At 38.1% G+C, this 21,851-nt stretch overlaps 2 long non-coding RNA genes across 2 annotated transcripts in view; one reads left to right on the forward strand and one right to left on the reverse strand.

Annotated features, from left to right (window-relative positions):
* Positions 1-21,851, reverse strand: part of LOC139136806 (uncharacterized) — a 260,926-nt gene that overhangs the window by 116,235 nt on the left and 122,840 nt on the right. The gene's annotated exons all lie outside the window — the stretch shown is intronic.
* The window catches only part of LOC139136807 (uncharacterized), a 234,283-nt gene that overhangs the window by 37,687 nt on the left and 174,745 nt on the right, over positions 1-21,851 (forward strand). The window lies entirely within an intron of this gene.

The following is a 21,851-nucleotide window of genomic DNA, read 5'->3' on the forward strand; positions in this document are numbered from 1 at the left end:
AATGGGGATCACTTTTTGTCATACAAGGGTTTTTGGAGGGGGGTAACTACAATTCAACCCAAGATTTGCCAGTGTCAGAGAAGTTATCAGAAATTCACAAACCTATAGTGTGTACAACGCTCAACATTGCTGATGGCTGTGAAGTGAAGAAACAGGTAGGTACCTTGTTGCAGATACAGCAAAAAGGAAAGGACAAAAGGAGGTAAGTTTACCAAGCAGCGCCTTACCATGTTACAAGCCTATGTAGAGAAACTGCTATGAGCATACAGGGCAGCAACGTTCATTCTGTCACACCATTGGAAGGAGATTTTCATCAGGTTTTGTCTATGGTAAATAAACAGACTGCCATTTTCAAAGATCTGTAATATATCTTTTTCCCATTTTCTGGAATGCTGATTTTCACAGTCACATTGCATAACATCAGAGTGTTAGGAGAGCTGTTCCTCTGATCAGAGTTCTGAAAGAAATCAAGACTTGAGCTCAGTCCTTTGAGCACCAAGGTCTATTTTTGTCGCCTTCATAAATGCACCCCAGTCAAATTTTTTCCAGATTTTTGCCAAGATTTTGATGGGAAAACTGTAGCCAATGACATGTGATGTCCATTTGGTCCAAAATAAAATAATTACAGAAAAATCAGAAAAATTGGTAAAATGTTGCACTAAAATTTCGGTGGGAAAAAATTACTACATCTAGGGGTTAAGGATTCAAGTCGGCCATGTAGTTGCATTTTCTATGTGAATTAGAAAAATTTTCTTTGATGGTTAGTAAAGTTGACATGCATTGCCATCATCAAGTTCAGGAATGAGTGCCTGTTTTTTTTTAATTTCACCTAACAACCTGCTGTACACAAAAGCAATACTTTCTTTTGGAGTTTCCATGGAAATGGGTGGATTAACTGTAAGTGAGTTGGGCATGGCAGGTAGGATACGCTGTGCAGTTCAGGGGTTGAGCAAATTTGTGCTCCCAGAATTACGTTGTGGTTACAGAAGTTAGGCGAAGTATGTTCAGGGTTGCAAACAGGGAGTACTCAATAGGTGTGTCATCCTTTAACAACCAAGGAGGAGATTTAAACACCTTGAAAAGTTAGGCAACAATACATCTGTGTGAGGTCTGACAAAGATTAGTTCCACATGCACAAAGATAGGCAGAATTTTCATTTGGTGATGTTTTCTATTATTACAAAGTTGGGCAGAATATTCATTTGCTGATGTTGCCTATTATGACAAAGTTAGGCAGAATATTCATTCACTGATGTTGCCTGTGTTGACAAAAGTTAGTTGGAACATCTTTTTTGCTGGTATTTTCTATTTTGAAAAAGTTAGGCAGAACATCTGGTGTTGTCTATCATGACAAAGTTAGGCAGAACATTCATTTGCTGATGTTGTCTATTTTGACCAAGTTAGGCAGAACATTCATTTGCCAATGTTGTCTATTTTGACCAAGTTAGGCAGAACATTCATTTGCTGATGTTGTCTATTTTGACGAAGTTAGGCAAAACATTAATTTGCTGATGTTGTCTATTTTGAAAAAGTTACGCAGAATATCTGGTGTTGTCTATTTTGACAAAGTTAGGCAGAACATTCATTTGCTGATGTTGTCTATTATGACAAAGTTAGGCAGAACATTCATTCGCCGATATTGTCTATTGTGACAAAGTTAGGCAAAACATTCATTTGCTGGTGTTGTCTATGCAAAGTTGACAAAGTTAGTACATTTATATCCACATTACCAGCTTTCGAAGTGTTTAACATTTAAGCATCTGACCTCGGATCAATATCTACAATGAAGCATTTGCGCTACCGTTCCCCCATGAACACCTAGCCACATAGGCTGTGATATTTGGCTCTATTCCTACAGGAAACGAAAACCTTCAGCAGTCTTCTTCTGAGATCAATCCACTTACAGCTTGAAAGTCAGCAAGTTTTCTCTAATCAGTTAGAATTCCCCCAAGACTGTTCTTACCTGTACAGGCAATTCTTTGCAACTTACATTCCACTACATAAAAGCTATCCCCACAAGACTTATTTCCCAAAAAAACCAAATACCCATAGTGCATTGTAAGGAGAGTCCTTGAGGTGGAATTCTAAAGTCTTACAATCAATTAGGATAACTTTACCAAACTCCTTAATAAATTTTATTTACTTAGAAGCATTTTTTTTGTGAGTGTGCTCACTCTCCTAGACATGTGATGTGTGTAAATATTATGAATGACAGGAGATCTCTATTGACTCCATCGGAAATCCTAATATGGTGCTTGTCTTAATCCTGTATTCCCTCCATGTTGTCTAAACCCCGTTGTTTTCAATATCATTGTTTGAAGTTAAGTTGTTAGTGCCATCCCAGCAACTATTTGTGGGTTTTCCATTTTACACCTTCTGGTATGTGGAAGAGTCAGGCAATTATCAAGTCTACTGTAGCAGTACTATTGGTGTTTTTACTTGGAAACTTTATCGTATCATTGATTCAGTTCTTTTTTTTTTGGCCGATTGTTTGTTTTGTTTTGGGGAGTAAGTGTATTCATAGTCTGGATTCTCACGAGTACCCGCAAGGTCAACTTATTGATTTCGACCGATCTAACCATCAGATTATGACCACTCCCCAGAAGGGATCGCATTTTCCATCGTTATGCTGCTTTTGTTTGTTTTTGCCCAAAACAACCACAAGGATAAAATCCTGAGATGTGCGTCATAAAATCAAAGCACTTCCAGTTTGATAAAAGTTTATTTATCACCAAATGATGAGATATTGATTTCTTTTTTCTTCTGGGCTGATAATCCCACCTGACAGCACGTTCCCCTACCCTCCACTAGACAATAGACATCAAAATAGCAAAGCACACCGCTGGCAGACTTTCCAGACAGTAAGGAAACACTGCTCCCATTCTGCCTGTTAGATATCCTGGATGGATAAAATACAATATTAAAGCCAGTGCATTGATGATAGTATTGGCATGCTCTGTGTTTCCCCGTCTTTTCAAGCCATAAGCCTGTAGGAATAAGTCCTGATGACAAAACCTTGCTTACAAAAACGAAGGTTATTTTTTTTAGATTTGCTGAGCTCAAAAAAGGAATTACAGCCGCAAATGAATCAAAGAGGGGAACAAAAATGTTCTTACAATTAATTAAAGTCTCGGAGTCCATAAAAGTGCGTCTGCAGCAAATTTGAATGGTGTGAGATTTTGGACCACGGTCCAACTGCACTGAACAGTGTGTGGTCAACCCGGTGGTCAAAACACTGAAATTAATCGTTCCATTACATTGGCTTGATCGGATAATTCTGTTAAAAAGCTAGCAAAAAGGCTGAGAAAGAGGAGGGAAACGTCTGGTTTGCCCTCCCAGTGCAGAAAGAAATGCTAAGCTACTTATGGGAAAGTTATCACAAACAATGTAATATGTACAGTGCCTCTAATGTAGGTAATAACAATCTTCTATCCATATATGATTATAGTAATAAGAAAATTTTTTTTTATAACCATATCCACAAACGTTAACATAATTGGAAGATGAGGTAATCTATGAGTTAATCTACATATGTAATGCAGGAACCTCTAGTATCTATGCCTGTGAAATAATTGATGAATTTTGAATCTTAAAGGGGAGGGGCTCAACAAATATACAAGTTATTGATTTGTTTCTGATAACTGGACAAAGCATAAGAAATTGTTTTTTATTTGAAAGAAAGAGAGAGAGAGAGAGAGAGAGAGAGAGAGAGAGGGGAACATGAATGCCTTTACACTTTACTGATTGGACCACAGTGGATATCTTTACAGACCACCATCGAGGCATTTCCATTTACCTGTCCCTTTGAACTTGATCTCTGAGAATGATTGATAGTCTACGCTTGAACTATCTCACGTACCGATGGTTGCTAGGAGAGAAAGGTCCCACCAAGAACTGATGGTGTTTTTATTTCTTTTAATAAAGTTTCCAAGTGTACATCTGAAATGTGTAACCTGACTCGGAAGGGCGAACCGTTATCCTTGCTTTGTGCACCATGTTCTTCTCTAAGGCTTTTGTACAGCATGGGTACTAAACACCATTCCCAGGAGATCACCTTCCAAATCTTTGTGTCCCAGCTGGGGTCTTTTCACTTTGTTCTCTATAACCTATACGACTTGAAATAGCATGTGTACTTTTATGCCATTCTCTGTCTGTAGGTTTTTTCTGCAGCTCTCTGGCTCTTCACTATGTCAGTGTCCAGTTCTGGTGAGAAAATGTTAGTCGGCTGTGTGTTGTTAGGTATCTTGGCCGGGGTAGAGCCAAGCTTTCGCTTTGTCCAACATGAATAATTCCTAAACATAAACATATGTGAACACTTGCATATCATATCTTGTATTTCATCATATGAAAACTAACATCAAATGATGTGTGATTCCATTATCCCACGCTGAAGTTGTAAGTACTTATAATAAATGCAAAGGACTCAAGTCAGCCTCAGAAGCAGAAAATTGGAGTAAAAATGTTTGGATTCATCAAAACTTTTTTTATAGAAGATCAGAGTTGCAAAATCATTGAGGAATCTTGCTGTCACTGAGAATAAGTTGTTTTGCCCAAATGGAAGGAAAGATTTTCTGTATCAGAAAATAATTCAATGCTGTAGGTTAAAGGTCATGTTTTGATAACAGGAGGAAACAAAAGCCATTGCAAGTGAACTGATTGTGTGTTCAAATTAAAAAGTGTGAAAGAGTTGTCTTCAGAGCGTGGGAATTCAATCGTGGGGTCGGAAAAAAAAAAATTTCATTTGACAACTCGAAAGATACACAATCTCCCTTGTGGGCAGCTGTGTGTCTCTTTCACCTGTAGGTGTTGTCCGTTTCGCTATTGTGCAGCGTGACCAATGTCTTTTGATGCGCTGACCTTTCACATCACCTCTATCTTTCCTCGGCGGATTAAATTGAAAACTTCTCACGGCGATGTGTGATACATCGTCCCATCAAAGGCAAAGAACAGAGCCAGTGTTGATTATTGCTTCGAACACACCCAATAGTGCCTATTGTGGATTCTTTGTTGTCAGGAGGTGTGAAAAAAATAAACACAAATAGAGCTTGGGTATATGACTTGTACTTTTTCAAGTTTTGAACCGAAAAGAGTATTGTATTGTAAGATTAGAGGTAGATTTAGTCCATACACTTTGCAGTAGCTGTACCAACAGGTCATCTTCAATTTCCAAAAGTAGTTCATCTCTGCAGCAGAAAGGGCTGAACTTTTACTAAAATTTCTTTTACGGAGAAAATGTTACAAAGATTCATATCTCATAGACTGAGCCCAGACTTTTATGAAATTCAGTATAAATCCATGATGAGCCCTGACTTTTATGAATATACTATAAAACTATGACCTAACCAATAATGAGAGGAGTTACCATAGTTTAGCACTGCCCTCGCTGATCTGCAAAGCCACACCCATCTAGAAGAGACACTCCATGATACACGCCCCTTTTGTCTTATAATACACTCTCATTTACACACTGAAGAGTCCCAGGATGCCGTTCACCCATGAGCCCAATTTTGTCTACATGCTGATGTGCATGTGTAATTTGCCATACCTTGGAGTAATGTCACTCCCTGATTTGCACACCAAAGTCAATGAAATGGTTTAAATTCTGAAGTTATGTTTCAACACAGTGTGTTTCTGATATTGTGAGGTCTTCAGAAAATAAAGTAAAACTTTATTTTGTGTGTATAGACACAGTAGCTTTCTGATTGAATTTGAGTAATTTTCATGGAATTAAAGTATCTCCCAACCTAGGTTGTCACTTTTCATCTACACAGGTTGTCACATTTCACATGCACAAGTTTGCGCATTTCATCTACACAAGTTGTCATATTTCATCTTACCAGTTGTCACACTTCCTCTACACAGATTGTCATATTACATCTGAACAGGTTGTCACTTTTCATCCATACAGGTTGTCACTTTTCATCTATACAGGTTGTCACTTTTCATCTATACAGGTTGTCACTTTTCATCCATACAGGTTGTCATATTTCACATTCCCAGTATTTTCTGAAAGTGACACAATACAGTCAGGAATTCAAGTGTACAGGAATGTATGTGCCATGCAGTCTGTATTCCAATGTAAGCAAAAAGGCTCTTAATTCCAGTGAATTCTGTGTTCTCTTGCTGTTTATTTTTAGTTTGATTTTGACAATATCATGGATTACTGTACAATTTTTCATTTTAAGGTTCTATGCTTACATACAGAGACTGCTGATTTCCCAATTATGAGAAAAGAATAAATAAGCTACACAATTTCACTTCTAAAGGAAAAGACATTCCAAGTAGTCTTTACATGTCTTGTAATATATGGACAATTGACCGGTAGTAATTAAGGTGCAGTGCATACATTGTTTCAGAACACTTGAGTATCACACACGAATGCATCTCCCTGATACTATTGTCCGTGTCTAAAAATACCTTCACGGCTCAACACTTCAACACTGTACTCACAGTACAGGGGCAGGTGTGTCTGTGTGTCTGCATGCATGTTGGTCCTGAGATCCCAAAATGTACTATAACAATTACAGAAACTTTTTTGATGAAGCAAGTTTTCATTTTACTGTATGTTGTGTCACTGTGTCCGAGAAATGCATCATTTGATGTGTTGAGAAGTGCACCACCTGGTTAGCTTTCATGTCCCTCTGAGATTATGCTAAGTCAGAAAACAGGGAAAGCAGGAATGACGGTGATATATCATGATGTCTTTCCCTAAAAAGAGCAACGGAGCATTGTAGAGACCCATTAGGAAGTACATGCATGTCTATGAGACACCGGAGCCTACTTGGTGGGCTGGCCACCAATGAACAATAGTAAATTTGGCACAAAACGTTATTCAAATCAGACGGAATTACTTCCACAGTCACTTCCAAATGGACTTTAATCCTCAGAAAAGCACTATCCTGAGATGGAAAAAATGACTTTTGCAGAATAAGAACTACAATCAAGGGCATTTTGTCTTTTTTTTAGGAACGCTAAGCATCATTTAGGGCGAGTGAACAAACAGCTGAGGATAATTTGCAAGTCTGCAGGGAAAGTTACATCCCTCATGGGATTTTGGGCAGAGCCGTATGTTCCTGGTACCAAGCTGAAACTCTTGGTGAAGTGTTGTAAATGGCTGCTGCAATGTTTGTCAGCCTTTGAAAACTATAAACCACCTATTGTAAGTGAAGTTTGCAAATCCTCAAAAAAGCCCAACAGCACATTTCACCACATACCGGGTATTTCTGTTCTGTTGTACCTGTAACTGTCTGCTTTCAAATTCAACTTGAAGTTGAATATGTAATTTTCTCCTGACTTGCCTGCCACCACTGTTAAAGTGAGAAGTTCAGGGCATATAACCTCAAAAAAAAAACAGCTTTTCTCTCACTTCAACAAATCATCCATCACCGTTTCTGTCAGAATCGTAGAGTAGGAGTTCAGAATTTGGCAGATGTACATTTGAAACAACGCTGCCGCTAGCTGCCTCTGATAGATGGAAATAACCTGTTCAGCTAGCAAACTACAACAAGAACATTGTAACATAATGCAGCAATATTTGCAAATAATATGCTCTGGTATACATCAACAGAGTTAGGTAGCTGAATCAAAACAAGGCACAATGTATTAAACATGTGCTTCTTTTTTCCAAGAGGTTAGTGGTGAAGTTAAATTTAGTAGCAAGTTAGATCTACTCTCAACAAACCTGCAGTACACATTAGCTGTCAAACTATCTTAAACATGATCAGTTTGATTTGATATAGCATCCATCAAGTGCCCATACCAGCAGTATGTATTAGTATCCATGTTTGAAATCTCAAAATTAATCAAGTCAATATTGTTTTGAACCGGAATGCCTGGGACTGATTTACGAAGATGTCTTTGTCATGGACAGGCATTCAGCAAACAACATTGAACTTGACCGGAATACGATTAGGATATCTAAGCTGTGTAATGAATTTTGCAACGGTTGTTGACTCGGTACAATTAACGAATGTTAATTGAAGAGATCAACTCAGTAAGTCACATTCATTCTGTAAGAAATGTTTCATTTCCCTTGTGTCTCCTCATGTCTGCCCTGGTAAAAGTGACCAGGTTTTAACTAATTAAGGACCAGGCACCCATTGTTCTGCATTAATCAGCAGGGCAGAGGTGCCAAATGCTGATGTCTTCTTTTGTTTGTCTTAATCTGAAAATCTTGTAATTAAAAACCAAAGCATGACTTTCTCTTCTCAGCCTTTTCATGGATTTTCTTCTCATCAAATTCCAGCAGTTTCTCTGTTACAGCTCGGATGGTCTAGGGTTTTTCATTTCAGCTCTGATGGTCTGTGTTTTTTTCATTATCTAAAAGCCTCTTTTATTGTCTTCTTCATTTAAGCAGTGACAATGGATGATATTTTGCAGCATTTTAGTCAAAAGCGTTCTTGTTCCTTCCCACATTAATTAGGCAAACACTGGCCATTACCCATGTATCTGTTGACATGGCTGGAACTGTGCTGTTGATTTGTCCAGACCATATTCTAACTCAGACTCATGGTTAGAGATTTGAAGTTTGACATGGTAGTCAGTGACAATACCCAGAATTACCCCCTCATATTCGACTTTCTTCCTTTTCTACAGTTATCATTTCAGCTATGGAGTGATTAAATGCTTTGCTAGCCAGTGTAACATTTCTGCCAGCTCTTGGCCTGATTACTTTGGTATAGCCAATGAGAGGAACACTGGTTGGTCACATTTATTGTTACACTACCCTCAGATAAATCAGTTTGTCTTCTGTGTTGTTTTCTTCCTCCCCTCTCTCCAACAACAACATCATCATCATCATCATCATCATCACCATCATCATCCTCATCATCATCGCACCTATATCACTTTCTCTACATCCATCTCCTCTTCCTGCCTGTATTTTTTGTTCACAGTCTTTCCGGCTCACACCGCTGATTACTGTGTTTTGACAAATATTTGCTACAAAACACCCGGAGTTTTCTTTCAAATTCATTAATCAGGCAGCTAGTGCAATCATCCAAATTGCCGCGACGACTCACAAAACTGATGATGTATCTTCACTCAGTTGGAGCCATTCTAGTGCTGTTTCATACAGCTCTCAGAACCACAACAAACAAAATCTTCAATAAGGGGAAAATGAGACGTCTGTCTGTCTGTCTGTCTGGGGCCAAGAAATCAACTGATTGTTGCCTGACCAGAGAGAGAAACAATTCAAAATGGACACCAATTGTTTCATTCTACAGGAAAAAAGGGTTCCAGGATTGGAAATGAATGATAGCATAGCCAATTACAGCGCAATCGGCATGGGAGTTCTTAGACAATGTGTTTTTGATTACCAGGGCACTGCTGAACCCTAAGTGGCAATTAGGCCAATTATTGGATTTGTAGATCAGTCCCATTCTGCGTCTCCTGGTACCAGTTCCTGCTTGGTCCCTTTCTGTTGTTTCCTCATAAAAAAAAAGACAAGAAGACTGAGCGTGTGACAGCTCCCACCCTATTCAAGTGCCTTGTTGGCAAAAAGGGAAAAGAAATTGACCGTATATGATGAAAGAGGAGTTATACACATTTTGAGAGAGCCAGGTGCTGATGAGCGTGTGAGATTTTTGAAAGCCATGAGTAAAACTTTTGATAATCAGCTGGCATGGTTATCATTATCCTATTTTCACATTAAGGAGTGAAAATGCTTTTCTCATAGGTAGAATACAAAGACGCTATATGACAGTGAATAAATATTGGATGATAGAACCAGTGTTTTAACCATTAAGTGTAGCCAAGGATGTTACGGAGAGATGGGAAAGCAATTGTAAGAGCACTAACAAGGGAACTTCAGAGATCAAAATTATGTAGACTTAGTATGCGTGTGTGGCCAAAAGCACAACTTTCAGTTCTAATTAGCAGTAGCAAATGCTTTTGTTTCGCCTGAAACCAAAAAAGCTGACAGTAGTGAATGAGAAGTTGGCCGTTCTTGAAAAGAGCGGGTAACCTGATTAGGGATTGACCCACCACAGGGACTGCAAATTGTACTGGCAAGGGTACTGGCCAATAATGATTTCATTTGTACTTCAGCATCTTGTCCTACATTACAGATTGTACAAATGAAAGGTGAATCTTGAAAAATGGCATTGGTCTTGTTCCAAATATTTGTTGTATTTGCAAATTTTGCCATGTGATATGTGATACAAATTCTGTTACTGTAACACTGGTATTATTGTCGGGAATGCCAAGTGGAGTGTGCCTGTTCTGTCCTCATTGTAGCATTCAAGTAAAGAGTTGACACATGTTGTTGTATGGATCTCACTGTCTATATGGCCATGTTTGCATGGTCAGTGATCAAGAAATGTATTACTCTAGTTGGTAGCTCTGTCTCGCCATTGTGAACTACTATAGCCTTCAACAAGATGCAGACCTGCTCGCAGAGCTAAGTAGTGAGATGATATTCTGGACAAATACCATGGAATATCCATTCAACAGACAATTGGGAGTAAAGTTATTGAATCAATTACAACAGTAATAATAATTCATTCAAAAAACATGCAATTTTGCTTTTACTTGGGAGATGACTGCATTCAAAATTCTCATTCTCAAAGACAGTCGTATAGCTTAGATTTTGAAATATAAATCTTTGAATATCAGAAGAAAAGCATTAATAAAGATACTCATGTCTACTAAATCTGACGAATTGAAAATAAATTTTCAATTCTAGATTTGGTTAATACACTTTGCACAACTACGTTTGCATCCTACTGTGTGGTGTTTGTTAGAACTTCTCATGTCAAGGCAGCTGTTTCGATACAGAAAAAAAAACTGCAAAAAAAACACCAAGAAACAAACAATGCTAGCCTGCTGTGATTTGAGAAATTAGATTCAATTCTAATGCTAAATGTCATGGACTGGCCTTTTCAGGCCGGCAAGGGAATGTTAGGAATGCTCCGTACCTTGAACGGCAACCACAAAGACAGTGTCTTTAAAGAGGATCCCAGCAGGATGCTACGTGGTTGAATTTTTGTTTTAAGTAGCCTAATAGATTTCACAAGTTGGAAAGGAAATATCTCCTGATTGCCGGAAGAAAGGTGCCAATTGGTTTTTACTCTGACTACGGAAACATGCCGAGTTCTCTTATAGTCCAGGAATCTTCCGGATCCGATGCTTCTGATCCATTCCCTATTCAAGAAACATCGATAACGGCAAAATTTGTTTTATCATGAGCCAGAAACATCTTGTGTTTGTGATTTTAGTGACTGTGCTAAGACTTTAACCTCTACAAGTTTGTTTTTTGTTGTTTACTTGAAACATGTTGCCTTTTTTTTCAAGTCACCATGTTTGGAGCCTTCCTGCCAATTGTGCCATCATGAAAACGATGAAGGTGAAATTACCATCGCTACTTGCCAATAAACTGTTGATTGCTTGCCAAGGAACTGTGAACATCCTTTTCATAACTCCAGCAGAAACTCGCCAGTTCATCTGCTCTTGAAACTGAACTAAATGTCTGTCACTGAAAATCTAAGCTAGTAATTCACATTTGTCCCCATAGATTATATGTAGTGTATTACTATCGTTTTCATGTTTCTTCTGTACTCTTCCAAATCCAACGTTTTCATTGCAGCCTCCCTAGTCTTTAGAAACTCCCTTCCAATATCCTTGTCCCTCTGACACTTCCAATTTTTACTAGCGGTTCTCTCTTTTTCTTGACCTTTTCTCACCACACAACTATTCATCATCACTGATGTAGTCCTCAGTCAAATTTTGCCTTATTAGTTCTACGCTACCATTCGTGAGACAATAAATGCCTACACAGACCCATGGTTTCTTTTATTGGCATTACAGGATTGCATCTTTTTTGTGTAACTCAGTGGCAGAATTTCAAAAGGGCTGTCACGGAAATCCATCACCCCTTCCTTCACCTCATTTTGAGCTTCCTGAATAAACCACCAGCTAATGGTGCTGTAAAATTAACAATTACCTGTTACCATGGTCAGAGCATACCACACGTGTGTGTTAGTCAACATTGACCAAACTGAACACAGTTACCTTGTGTAGTTTATCAACTTGCTACTTTCCTACCAAACCCATCTCCCTCACAACAATCACATAATTCTAACGACAACATATCCATACACATACTAGCAAACTCAGAAGGACCCCTCCCTGGATCTTAAACTGCTATCATGACATCCACATTAACACATGTAATTAACCAGTTTTGTGTTTGCTTTTGTCTCCTTTTTTGACAGCTTCAGTTTTCCACTGGGAAGAAACAAAAAGCAAAGGCCAATCAAATCACAGCAGGCTATCACATTACCATGTCATAAGAACCCAATTTACACTTCAACAGAAACGACTCCTGCGAAAAACACCCAGCAAAACAAGAAAAAAATTCATAGAATCAATTCTTTTTTCATGAAGTAAGCACCATGTATTCTATGCAAGGAAGAAAAATTCATTATGGTCATGTTTTGTGGTCCCAAGTAACAAATGCAAACAAAATTAATTTCTAAGTGGTTTCATTTCTACAGCTATCCTTTTCTCTGTGCACTTGACTTTACAGCTCAATTCCAAACAGTTCCATTCTCATTTCAAGGTTCTTTTACTATTTTTGCCAATTTCTAAGGTGGCATGTATAATTCATCTCTCTTTTCTCCGTCTTTTTGTCTGAGGTTGGAATGTGGCAAGTAAGTGTGTATAAAGTTTACAATGAGACGCTTGCCACAGACCTTGAAGTAGTGACATATAGAATTGATGCGTTTGCCATCGAGCCAAATATAATATATATGTCTATTTTGCGGGTTGCGCATAACATCTTGAAAAGATCAGCAGATAAAACACAATACAATACAAATAACCAATATTGCTATGAAATGTATGTTTTCATATTAATTCCAATATAGTATGATTCTGTCGCTGTTAATGGATGTCGGCTGGCTATAGCTCTTAATTACTGACCACAGCAGGTAGCAAATTTGCGGCAACTTGTTGTAGCTAAAAAAACACCAAAACATCAATGCGAACAGGAAGCTATTTGCCTGTAGGGAACCAATTGCACACCAATTGAGGGCTGGCAGGGTGCAAGATTTGGAGAGAAAGTGAGAAAAACTTTGGATTGGAATTACCAACTTACCGGTGATTGTCGGTGTGCTTTTTATGTCTGGCATGGGACCTGCTGGGCCCAGCAGGTAGCATGCATAGATACAGCTACAATACAAGGAAAAGTTGAATGGCTGTAATTAAATCAACTTGCAAAAATCCTTGATCTTTGGGAAACCATTCCATGGTAAAGGTACACCTACTTCATTAAGGAGAGATACAAGTGCTAATTTTGTACTTTTGAGGGGAATAAAAAGAGGGAAAAACCAAGTGAATAATAGGGTCATTCAAGTTGGGCTAGGAAACTTGTCTCTCCTTGCATTGTGTTACGTGATATTTGACTCTAAACAATGCAAAACCAATTTTTTCAGAACCTTGACAAAAATGGCTGATCGTTCTTCAGTTGATAACTTCCGTAAACTTCTCCCAGGAAAGCCAGGTCTCTACTGCCAAAAGTTTCTGTACAATACGCAAAGGATGCACACGTGCATGCTTTGAAGGCAAACTATGTGGTTTTTTTGTCGGAATACGATGACTCTTGCTGGGTATAGAGGATATCAGCTGCGGATTTCTTGCTGGGCCAGGGGCTCATGCTGATCTGTAGAACATGTAGAAAGCACAAAAGTGTTTGCAGAAATCAGCGGTGGGTACTCTAATTAGGCAGAATTAAGATTGACTGCTCTACCTGCAGCTCTGGATGTGGCCTTTCTGCCTGCTAGGTTTGTTAGTTTATATCAAGGGGGGTTTGAGAAAACATAACTGGGACCAGATGAGATTTCTTAATTAGATTGACAGTTTAGCGGCTTATTTTGTGCATGAAGGTGTTGTTTCAAGTTTTCAAGTAAGCAAATTTAAAATATGTACCGGTAACATTTGTCTTTGGATCACATTTTTTCTATGAAAGCAATTTGATCCCGTCAAAGGTTTGTCAAAGGACAATAGCAGTGTATTCATTGTCTTTTACAGTTGGCACATGCTCACAACAAGAAAACGGGCAAATTTTTCTCCACACAGTTGCCATCACCACCTCGAGGGTATGAGTGAAGCGTTCTTTGGAATCAGGAAACCTCACTCCTGCATTGCGCAAATCAAAGGCCTACTTGTATGGTAGACTGTACAGTAGCATTTTCAAAGCATTTGAAACTTTCTGTTTTATTGAAAGAAAGAAAACATTGTGCAGACAGAGGGAAGTAGGACAGAAATGAGTGTTTGTCAGTAAACTCTCTTTCCTAATGTTTGAAGATTATAATAAATGCAATGCATATTTATCTTCTTCTTTTCTCATTGCCAGAAGATGTAAGCTCAAATAATTGAATTTATGAAGAGTTCGATTTTTGCAGCAATGGTCATATCATTTGAGTAACCTGTATGTAACATGCATGGGTTTCAATAGAAAAGGGAACTTTCTCTAATTAAATAACTTGAAGAAGCTGTTATTAGGGCTTTTTTAAAAGTTCAAATTTGTACATAAAATTCAAATTTGATGGGAGATATTTTCATTATCAATATGAAATGTCAGGTAACATAACTGCATATTGGTAAAGAAAACAAAATGTGTACAAAGGAATAATCTGAATGGTCTTTTGTCAGGGAAAGGTCGCCCTCAACAGCAAAGAGTATCTGATCTTTTGTTTGCTGAATGACCACACACTAGAAACTACTACCTTCATTATAGTTCACCATAGTGCCACTACCTAATCAGTTGTTGCTTGCTGCAGAAGCTATCTAACTCACAAGTGTTGTGTGATGAACACTGGTATAAAAATGCAGAGAACAGGTACTTTTTTCGATGATACCTGATCTCAATTTAAGTAATATCTTTACTTTATGACGAGAAAGAAGATTGAGTTAGAGTCCAGTTTCAATGTGTGGCATGGTAGTACCATTAGAGGGTCCATTTCTCTAGCATATAATAGTCTACAAGGGTAAAAGCTCTGCAGTGCTACTACAGCTACCAAAAGGGTTGCACCTTCTCAGAGTTATATCTTACAGAAAATTGTGACAGAACTGAACATATTCAATCTGTGTTTTGCTAATTTTCTTCTTCTTTTTGGCTGTTAAACATAATAGCTGTGTGGAAATTCAGAACTTTTCACTATTTTCAATGTGAAATCACAGATATTAGTGATCGAGTGTATAAATTTCTTCAGGCAAACTCCTGAAGAAGTTTTTATGTTGACGTGTGTGGAGGGACTGTCAGTGGTATCAAAAATTGCTACATGCAGAGGAATGTTCGGTAGAGTTAGGCAATATGGCATTGTCTTCCACTTTGATTAGTTTCACAGATCATGCTGAGTTAGGCAATGACTGCATGAGCACACCCTCATAAGGTGCATTACTGTGTAGCCTACTGAGTGTTGCTGTCCATGCAAGCTGGTTGCACCCACCTGCTATGTCTCAGCAACAAAACGGCGCCTGTGTTCAGCTCTGTGCACCTTATCCAGCACAATCAACTGGAGGCAGAGTGCCATTTCAACTTCCCTTACAAATATGAAATCATTTTCATGGCATTTATATTCTGCTAATGCACTTTTGCAAGATACAGTTATAATTTTGATGATAGGCTGTTGTGATACTGTACAACTGACAAGAGCTGGTTGCATTTCATGGAAAGTTGAGTTGAGCTGACAACATTCACACACTCTGAAACAAAAGCAGAGACACACACTGCTCTAGATAGGGTGACAGAGAAATGACAATATTCAAGAGTGGTCAAATTTATTGCAACTGGAGAGACAGTGATCAACACATCTGTAATAGTAATGCTATGTGTCATATGTCAAGAACCGCAGATACCGTTTGAATGCACCAACAAAAACTGGTACTGTCAGATCCGGAACAACATGGTAGGCAACACCTGCATAAAACTTCATTTCCATAAAGGCAATGTATTAAAGGTGAAAATACCAGTATGTATTTCTATCACTGTAGAGAGAAGGATTATCAACTGCTCACTATCAGATACTCTCAGGGTACCATTTCTATAATATGTCTTTGCTGTTTGTTCTGGAGCTGTAATTTGATAAAATAACAACCACAAACAGGAAAAACTCCTCAAGAAGCTTGCTCTCTGGCTCCCAGCTCAATAGGGTATAAAAAATCCACTGATACGGCTGATATTATTTAGTTTGGTCACATGCCCCTCAGTGTTTTCGTTTAAGAAAAACTCCAGCTGGAGTGGGGGGGAGGCTCCACACATCTGAAGAGGGTCATGTTTGGGTCGCAGTATCACTTCATCATTTCAAATTATTTATTTCCTTTTGGCAAATATATGAGGATATACTTCAAACAGTCTGCGATCTTTCATTGTCCTTTGTGCGCAGAGGACAGTTTTGACTCAAAAACATGGAAGCTGGGAATTAAGGTGGTATGCGCCTCAAAAGTGAAAGACTTAAAGTTTTGCTCAAACTTTCCTAAAAGAATCTTTCATCCGTTCTCTTTCAAAATCAAGAATAAAGATCAGGGGTTAAATTTTGGTACTAGAGAAACAAATAACCCAATATTTATGGAGATTTAAAATTCAAAATGGCCGCCATCCCTGTGCTAACTCTATGGAGAAAAATAAAATTTTCGAATTTCGAAAAACTAAGCCGGTGACCAACAGCTTTAAAATGAACCCCAGCAACTGGTATATCAGGAAAGAATTGTAAAATCAAAACTCTAATTTTTCTATGTTGAGTTGCAATATTGAATTTCAAAAATCACCAAATTTGAAGTAATTTGCCTCTCCAATAATCCCAATATTTGCACTGTGACCCCAGATCTGAACTTGATCATGAAAGAGAGTGATTTCTGGGCAAGGATGGGGCATAAGTTTAAAACTGTTTAATTACAAGTTGGCTAGCACACTACAACATTACAACAGCACCAGTTTAGACTTTGAAATTTAAGTCAGTTTTCTCTCATACCTGGTGGTATATCAGTCAAGACAAAACCTACAAGAGTAATGATAGTATTATCTGTTCTAACACTCAGTCACAAATTTAACTCACAGCAGAAACAGTAAACGCATATGGACAAATATCTGAGCCTTTGAGCGTGAGAGACAAAGAATTAATTAATAGTGACTATTCAACTGAAAATGCACAGGTGTGCGTGGAAACATTCCACAATGAATGAAGATTTACAAGAAATCAAAGCAGATTTGAGCAAGCCAGGGGCCTGCATCGGCAGAGAGTAGTAGTGTCAATATTTTTGAAGTGAAAAGATTGAACCGCCCGTGATTCATTTGGAATAAATCACTTCACTGCTAAATACTGGGTCAATCACATCAACGCTTATGTTGATAACAAAATGCGGTAATATTGTGCCATAAATAATTCACACAGAGTGGATTGCCAAACCGTTGTTAATTAATGATATTCACAGACATGGAGGCTTTTTGTTGGCCAGGTTACTTGGAGTGGATTACGCCTGTCAGAAAAGACATTATTTATGAAGATGTCAAACGCAAATGTTGAAGTACTTTGTACCGGGACAAAAATAAAGTTGATGATTTCTTGGGTGTTTTCAATATTTTGTACGACATTGTGGGGGCAAAATGACAGGTATATAGTAGAGTTGGCGTCGTATGGTTCAGCAAGTCTTTATACTTGCGATGGAAAAGAACAGCCTTCTATTTGAAACTGTTACCACAAAAAACATTAAAAGCCTCAATATTGTTCAACTGATGTAGTACAAACAGTTGCTTGTCAGCGTTAAACCAGATGTGATGTTAGACCGGATAACGTTCTGTAGTTTTTGCACGGCAATCATAAATTTGCAAGGGGGTAATCATGGCTTCACTGAAGTGGAATGCTGTACGCATACGAGCTGCGGCTTAATGGAGGTGTGAATCGGTAAGGCTTGATGGTTTCGTGCAACAGGTGTTAAGAACACACACGCACACTGCCAGTCATCATCGACACTTCTCGCGAAATGAACTCTTGAAACATAATCCACCCTGGTCGTAAAACAAACACTTTGGGAAACATTTTGTGAAATATCCTTGCTTGTAAAGGCAAAAATAGAAATGATATTCATCTGTTGTTTGCATGACTCTTAAACCGGTCAGATCTAATACATGGCTGTCAGAACCTCTCCCAGCAGGTTACAGTTCCCTATCATCTTACTGACTTTAGTTGAAAGCCTGCTAAATTTTTACCAACTTGCAAATCATCTTCCACAATTCGATTGATTTGTATTCTGTGCAATGCCAGTCAACAGTCTTACTGTGGTTGTGTTTTTTAACTACTATAAAGGTATTAATTATTCTCTGGGATTTAATTTCACTTTTCTTTGCTGAAACATGAAATCCGCTAAGTTAAATCCAAGTGAAAATGGTGAATAACAATAGAATCTATTGTCTTACTGGCAAAATCTGTGAAATTAAATCCCAATGAAGTCTCAAACATCAAAATAGTGAAAATACGGCTAGTTTTCAATCGGGTTTGAACCCACAACATACGGCATCAGTTGCCTAGCGGAGAGGCAGCAGACAGAACCGCACGGCTAAATCCCCACTCTCAAAAAGAGTGGTTCAATAGCCGGCTAAGTTGTTACATTTTTCTGACTGAGACCGCTACACACGTGACACACTCACGCACGTACACTCACTATCACACATCACACACACAAACTTTATCGAAGCGAAGCAATGAATACAATGCTATAACTGGGCGAACGAGTAGTCTCGGGGACAATTCTGTCCACCAGCAGAACTATCAACCCAGGGTAGAAAATACGGCTAGTTTTCAATCGGGTTCCAACCCACAACATACGGCATCAGTCGCCTAGCGGAGAGGCAGCAGACAGAACCGCACGGCTAAATCCCCACTCTCAAAAAAGAGTGGTTCAATAGCCGGCTAAGTTGTTACATTAAATTAAATTTAAATCCCTGTGAAAATTAATGATTTTACAGTATCAAAATTACAAAGCTACCAGTGACTATTTTGAATTTTAATTTCTCATAGTTTTTGAGATTTCACTGTCCCAAATGAGACTCTCTACACGATGCAATAGGTAGAAAAGGAATCAATTATCTTCAGTGGCTTCACTGTGTCTCACAAGTATTGTTTTGTCTTTTCTGGATGGTGTTTAAAGAAATGAAATTAACTTGTGATGTATACACACAGTTACAATCATATACTCTTATCTTTATGACTCAAACAACGAGTCCTATTACTTTGCAAAAGCACGTCAAGTTTATTCAATATTTAAGGTAGAACGTGCCTCAGGGACAGATATTCAGACTCTCAAATTTCTTCAATTCTTTTATGATCTACTGCTTGTGGGGGAGCTCAGTTTAAAGCTCTTGGTGAATGAAAGAAAAAACTTTCACCGTCTTAGTTTTTAAAAAATCAAAAACTTGATTTTTCCTCCATAGAGTTGACACATGGATGGCGGCCATTTTGAATTTCAAATATTGCAAAATGTTGGGCAATTTGTTTCACTAAGTTACAAACTTTTCACGGTGACCCCAATTTTTGTTGTTTACTTGGTAAGAGAATGGTTGAAAGTTTCATTTAGGAAAGTTTGAGTAAAAGTTTAAGTCATTCACTTTCGAGGTGCATACTACCTGAAGTTCATATGGTGCATCTGGCTTATAGTTAAGAATCGTTTAAAATGGTAAATGATGTAATGTGTAACAGTAATGTGTCGAGGGACTAGAATAGAGCATAAAAATCATAGAGTGTATCACTATATAATTGTCTAAATTGATAAAATGTTGTGGCATCTTCCTCTGAGTGAGGGCAAATAACAAGTGGTGGTGGTAGGAAGACAAATGAACATCAAAGTATCGCCATGGTGACAACGGCATTTAGTACAGTACGTGATATTTTGGCACCCTGTCGGCACAAACAAGTAATTTAAGTCAATTAAAATGACTCAATCGTCTATCTGCACGCGTTGTCTGCCACCCACTTGAAGTCTGATCCGGTAGTGTATTAAAACTTTTTTAACCTACAGCAAATAAATGGTCAAACCATAATGAACAACAACACTCAGAGTATTCAAATAGCTTTGGTATCCTTCAGAGCAGGCAGGCTTCCTCGCTAAGATGAAATGAAAAATTTTCAAATCTGGTGCAGTTTTCTCAAATTGTAAGAGCACTCATGTACCATAGACAGTAGAGGGGGGATTTTCCCTATACTGTCTACGGTTTAATACATTTTATAAATATACTAACTCAATTATTCATGTATATTAATTATTCACTGGATTTACTTGAAGTATTTCATTGATAGATCAAATCTGCTATATAAATCATATCAAAAATGTCAAATTTAAATTTTATTGTTTTAAGTGGCAAATTGGTGACTTTAAAGCTGAACAAAAAGTTCTCAGATATCAAAATTGAAATTAATTCCCAGAGCACTGATTAAAGAAAGTTTTCAAGGTTTCAAAATGTAAGTGTCTATGGTTTAGCAGCAAATTGATGATGTTTAACCCTTTGAGTGCTGTATTTGTTTCCTACCAAAATTTTAGTGCAACATTTTACCAATTTTTATGAACTTTTCTGTAATTTTTCTGATAATTTTGGGCTAAATGAACACAATATTTCATCAGCCACAGTTTTTTATCAAAATTTTGGCAAAAATCTGACAAAAATTGACTTAGGTATATTTTATACACGCGACAAAAATTGACTATACCGCTCAAAGGGTTAATATGATGTCTGCTATGCTGTGCACATTTTTCCAACTGAAAACTTACCATCTACAGTATTTCTGGATCTACAGAGCATGAAATAAACCATATAGAAATTAGACTACACTGTTCATGGTCATCTGATTGCACGATTGTGGGGTTACATGTGATAGTTCTCTGTTTCTTTTCTCCAGTAAGATTCATGCTGATTTGAATGATCACTGTGTATTAATATGGATCAGAACACATTTGCATAAAAAAGGGAAAAAGATAGGAAAATTAGGGATCTGTGAAATACCACATGGATTTTGCTCATTTGTGATTTGAAATGTCCGCAGGCAAGAGATAGCAATATACATGACTATATCAGGCCATGCCATCAACTGTAAAGTCTTAAAAAAGGGGTGATACAAATATCAGAGTGACCCAAAGATCAATGTATCATTTGCCCGATGTGAAAAAAAATCCAGCGATTGGGATAGTCATTGCTTCGTAAAATGTTAGACACCCATTAATTTGGTAGGTAAATGTCTGGGCTGTGCCTGGCAATGTGACGTGCGTGCTGAAACTGCAACTGTATGTTTCCCAGCCACTGTTGTCAAGTGGACAGTTTTGATTATGTTGAAGGATAGACATACTGATTTATAGCTTCATGGGGAAAAAGAGCTACAACTTGTCCTTGGAGATCTTGGCAAATAATCTCAGGCAAGATCAGTCCAAGATATTCACCAACTTCATTTGTACAGTGCACGCACCAAGCAAACAGTACCTCTGACAGCAGGTTATCTCTTCAAGGTGTGCGGGCCCCCTGACTTGGCTCAGTTGATAACGTGTTTCACTGCCGATTGAGATCAGTAACTGAAGAGAGCTAATCACTTATCAGTGTAGAAAAGACACTAAATCTTGCTGAGAAGACATTTTACAAGCTGTACTGGGCACTAAACATTTCATCAGTCCAGGGAATCTTATCGGCAATAGGGACTTGAAAAAGGCGAGAAGTAGGTGGATCAGGCAAACATTGTAGCAACCAAGTTTTTACAATGCTACTGTGGCTAGCTGTAGATCTAGTTTCCCTCCCAGATGGTTCAGCTCTCACTGTAAGATATATTTCTCAGTCAATAGTGGGCAGGTTGTTTGGCCTTTTTCAAAATGAAACTGCTT

Source organism: Ptychodera flava, chromosome 7 (assembly GCF_041260155.1).
Source record: "Ptychodera flava strain L36383 chromosome 7, AS_Pfla_20210202, whole genome shotgun sequence".
NCBI classification, from domain to species: Eukaryota; Metazoa; Hemichordata; class Enteropneusta; family Ptychoderidae; genus Ptychodera; species Ptychodera flava.